Below are 5,271 nucleotides of genomic sequence, written 5' to 3'. Positions count from 1 at the left end.
GTCATGTCTTTTGGCCAAAGATGTTAGAGGATGTTACCAAGTATGTTGGAGGGTGTAAGCTATGTTGCATATCGAAGCCTTCTAATAGAAAGAGGGGATTGTATCTACCGTTGCCAGTGCCTTCTAAACTATGGGAGAGTATTTCTATGTATTTCCTAGGAGGGTTTCCAACGACCAAGCGCGGGATGATTACTTGTTCGTTGTGGTGGACCGGTTTAGCAAGATGGTGATTTTTATTCCTTGCAAGAAGATCATGACGGGAGCGGGTGAAGCGTAGTTCTTCTTTGAGCATGTGTGGAAGCACTTTGGTTTGTCGAGTTTGATCATTTTGGATGGGGATAGCAGGTTTCTCGAGCACTTTTAGAATTCTTTGTGGAGTTTGATGGACACCAGATTAAAGAAAACCACAGGCTTTCATCCACAAATAGACGGGCAGACAGAAAGAGTCAACTAGACTATGGTTCACATGTTGCAGGAGTGTAATTCCAAGCATCTCAAGACTTGGGATGAGAGTTTACCATATCTTCAGTTTGCTTTCAATAGGGTTATTTATGGATCTTCGGGAATGTTACCGTTTGAGATGTGTTATGAGTTCTTACCTCCAAGTCCGTTCGACTTAGTATTTTCTAGTGAAGCTACGACCGACAACAAAGAAGGGAGTGGAAGGCAGAAGGCTTAGTGATTTCTTGAGAAGATTGCGCAGATTCACGCCGTTGTTGATGCACAGTTGAAGAAGTCACAAGCGAAGTACAAGTCGAAACATTATCAACATCGAGTTCCATGTAATTTTGGCAAACGTGACATGGTGTGGTTGAAGTTAGGTAAGGGTCGGCTAAAGGGAGAAGGAAAGAAGTTGAAGCCTATACGATATGGTCCATTTCGGATTCTCGATCAGATCGGTGACAACGCCTTCAAACTGGATTTGCCACCTTACTTACGCATGTATTCGGTGATCAATATCGAATACTTGAAGTTGTTCGAGCCTCCATTGCTTGACGATAAGGGTGACGACAAGGTGATCTTGCCACATGTTGAAGACTTGTGGCTTGATAGAGAAGAGGTGCTGAAAGAAGATTGTATTTTGGAGCGGAAGGTGACCACGACTAGACGGGGATGAAGGAGTCATTTCTAGTTGGACGTCAAGGTCAGGTTCCTAGCAAAGCCAAGTGGTTCAACAAAGAAGGGGGAGCTCGAGAGTTTCCTTAGATAAAGTTCTAACTTGAACGAGACTTCAAGTTCCTAAATGGGGAGCCATGATACGAGTGTATCTTCTCTACTTCAGGAACTTAGCGATCCTCATGGGAGCTTGAGTATAGATGATTCTCATAGTAGCTTAAGAATAAAAGTGTGAGCGAAGTCGTCGAAAGGGGCAAAAACGATCAAAACCAGGAAAAATGGCAAGTTGGCAAAGTAGCTCTGGTCGGTCGACCGAAGGGTTGACATCGGTCAACCGTAGAGTCTATGTCGGTCGACCGATTGACCATCGTCGGTCAACCAAAAACGAACACGAATACAGGGCAGAAAAACCTATCTCTGGCCGGTCGACCGGCAGAGGCATGCCAGTCGACCAGATCGTGTTTCTTGGGCTAATCTGGATTCTGTTTGACGCTAATTCTAAGTTGTGTTGGGCTTGGTTATTTACAATTTTACCATACACATTGTTTGACATATAAATAGGGATTCTTTAGGATTTCTAAATATCAGATTAGAGTTTAAAGATGGTAGAGAAGTTGTTCTTTATTTAAGAGAGATTGTGAGAGAGAGATTTTATAATTTTTTATTCTTAATAATCTAGAGAAGGTATTTTCCTACGCCAATTGAATATTTTGTGTGTTTTACCGTTTTCTTCTCAAAACTCACCTTTGATAATTCTGCGATCAAAGGTGCTCGCTTGGAAACTCGTATCAGTGAATGATGTCATGTAAGTTATTCAACCATTCAATGTGTGCAGATCTAGTTCTGAAGAAGCCCCAAACATTTTCTGATAGCTAACAATTTAGGAATAGATGCTCTGAGTCCTCCAACTCATTTAGGCATAGAGAACAAGCCAGATCCCCCTGCCACCCTTTTCTGCTTAAATGCACTTTGGGTATTTAGTTTGTTCAGGGACAAGAGCCAGAAAAAGATTTTATGTTTTAGAGGAAGATTAGTTTCCAGATTTGCATAGAGGTGGAGGAGTTAACCCCTCCTCTTACTAAGAACTTGTATAAAGAGTTCACTGTTAATTTCCCTGAGATGGATAGAGACCATGACAGGAAATCAACCATCCCCAATGTATTAGAGACCTTGAAGGCAGAGAGGAATAGTATAAGCTTATGCTTGTCAAGTCTCTAGTAATCCTGAATTGGTCTCCTACGAGTGGGGTGCCAAACCTAGTTGTTATTACAAAAGGATCCTTGTTAGGAGACAGTGGCATTTTGAGACATAGCCAGGGAGTATGCATGGTGAAGAGGCTACCCAGTGTGTTATCTCCAACCTATTTTTCCTCCCAAAACCTAATCATAGAGCCATCACCCAATTTCCATTTGATGCAGTTTACAAGTTGTTCTCTGATAACGATGATACTATTCCAAAGAGGTGAAAAAGTTGAATTGTGAGTGGAGTTTTGAAAAGTGGTTGATTTGCATTTGTATAGAGCTAATAGAGTAGAGCCAACAAAAGAGTGTCTCTTAATGGCATACTATAGCCATTTGGAGAGCAAAGAGTTATTCAGGCACCTAAGATCAATAACACAAAGTTCTCCCTTTTTCTTGGGCTTGCATACCATTTTCACTTCACCAAACATTTCATAGGCTTGTTTTCCATTGTTCCTCCCCATAGGAAATTTTTTCAGACTCTATCAGTAGTCTTAATTAGCAAATCAGGAAGCTTATAGAAGAACATATAGTAGAGAGGCAAAGATGATAAAACTATATTAACGAGATTGAGCCGGCCCCCAATTGATAGATTTGAACATCTCCATTGTGAGAGCTTTGTTTTGATTTTCTAAATAAGAGGTTGCCAATCATATCTGCTAAGTTCGCCACATCTTAATAGTAAACCCAAATAGGTCAGCGGTATGTGCTCCTACTTACAAGATAGAGTTGAAGCCAACATGCTGCCTCTATCTCTGAATTTACCAAAGTAAATCAAGGAGGTTTTGGTGTAATAAATGCTAAGGCTAGAAATGTTCTCAAAAATATAGAAACGTTTCCTTCCTATTGTCAAGCTCTATAGAAGTTAGAGGTCTTGTCTCCTCAGACTTATCAAGATAATCTATCTCTTTAAGGATAGAGATCTTTCTATTAGACAAAGAATCGACTTTATTCTTCTTTCACCATTTCGTTCTTCTATTAACAAGTTTTAGTTTATGCACAAAAGAGAAAATAGGATCATCATTGCACGAGAAAGAGGACCAGCATTGTTGAATGAAAGGAATAAAATTTGTGTTGAACAACCAAAACTTCTCAAATCTAAACAAGGAAGGTGGGTGAGGAATACCTCCATTATAGAAAATGAGAGGGATATGATCAGAATAGGAGATAGGGATTGAACATTGGATTGAAGTAGGGAATTTGGAGTCCCGATCTTGGGAGACAAGGAATCTATCTAACTTAGCCAAAATAAGGTTCTCCCTGTAGTTAGACCATATGAAATTTCTACCATGCAGAGGCAAGTCAAGTAGCTAAAGATAGTCTATGACCTCTCTGAAGGAACCAAACCTCCTACTACGCTAATTCATATTAAGGGTGATATTGAAGTCATCACACGGGACCCAAGGATCCCTATACATAAGTCAAATCCTCTTTAATGCCCACCAACAAACTTCCTTATCCTCTTTATCAATGGGGCATAAACAAAGGTGAAAAAGAAATGACTAGTCAGATGGTCTATGGAGCAAAAGCATTGAGATAGAAAATATCCCCACATAGGAAGAAAGGAGTGTGAAATCTTCACTCCATACTACTAAGACACCACCTGAAGACTCACAAGAGTCTAAGAAAGCCCAAGACTTAATCTTGCTACCTCCAGTAGCCTTAAGTCTCCTATCAGAAGGAATGCATAACTTGGTTTCTTGCAAGCCTACAATATCTGATTTAGATATGACAATATCTTCCTTGACTATTCTCCTCTTGCTAGCATCATTCAAACCTCTCACGTTTCATGTGCAGAAATTCATTAAGACAATAATACAAACAGATCATTGACTACCCAGCATGCTAGGCCAAAGCAAATTGCTTGGCTCTATCTACTTCTAATTCTCTAAGATTTTGAATGTCAGAAGGGGATAGGGGTTTAGAAATGCCACAAGCATTAGCTATCTCCACGAGTTCCTTAGCGTCTAATTCATGTAAAGGCAAATCAGAGCTAGGTTAAGAAGTACCTTTTGAGGTAGAAGTCATCTTTCTCCTAGAAGTCGGCAAAATGGCCAGATTGATATATTTTCTCGAGGCTTGGTGATAAGTTGGTATATTTTCTTTTAGTTTTGTCAGATTGGTATATTTTCTCAACTCCGGCGCCATATAGACCTTTCAACAGTCTTAAGTTCATAAGGTAATATCAGCAATAACACATGTGAAAATGACAAGTATTTGGCAAGTTAAGGACTAGAAAGGAAGAGAAAACCAGCACCCATATTGAAGTAAAAATAGACAGCTACAAAACTAACCTCAAGTACTGGTAAATGCGGGAACCCCTTTAGAGTTGATATCTTGTTCTTACTTGCAGCCAGTACCTAGGTGGAGGTCAAAGGAACCTCAAGAAAAATTGAGGGATTGAAAGAAGAATTAATAATATTCTTAACTAACCTGCAGGCGAGGTTGACTTGCCATAGCAAGAGACTTCAACCTGTTTTGAGCAACAGATAAAAACTAGAAGAAGAGGGAGCATTTCAGACCATAAAGATATCACATATGATGCCATATTGAGTGGAAGACACGTTGTAAGCAAATTACATACATACCTCCAGATTAGGAAATTGAGGAAGGCTAGAAAGTGATGTAATTTGATTCCCAGCAAGATAAAGTTGTTGAATAAATAAGAAAATACTTAACTCAATGTTGCAAACAAGTTAAGATGCAAATCATAATATACACAGGTTATGATTGACAAAATGAAAAGTAAAACCATTAAAAACTGCATGAATCAGTTCAACTTTTCCCATCCCAACAGACATTTCTTTGCATTGTGTAAAGGAAAAAAAAGAAGTTAACCAGGGCCAGTCATGTTTTCTAAGCTACCTTTACAATGATATTCAACTCTTCACTCTTTCAATAATGCCAGTCTCATCCT

At 39.4% G+C, this 5,271-nt stretch overlaps 1 long non-coding RNA gene across 1 annotated transcript; it reads right to left on the bottom strand.

Moving 5' to 3' along the window:
- Window positions 4,649-5,008, bottom strand: LOC109825094. The gene is made up of 3 exons (XR_002242897.1): window positions 4,943-5,008; window positions 4,788-4,850; window positions 4,649-4,714 (listed from the first exon to the last, which is right to left on the bottom strand). It is a non-coding gene; the product is annotated as an uncharacterized LOC109825094 (long non-coding RNA).

Source organism: Asparagus officinalis, chromosome 10, assembly GCF_001876935.1.
Source record: "Asparagus officinalis chromosome 10, Aspof.V1, whole genome shotgun sequence".
NCBI lineage: Eukaryota > Viridiplantae > Streptophyta > Magnoliopsida > Asparagales > Asparagaceae > Asparagus > Asparagus officinalis.
This window is presented reverse-complemented; position numbering and strand designations above follow the sequence as displayed.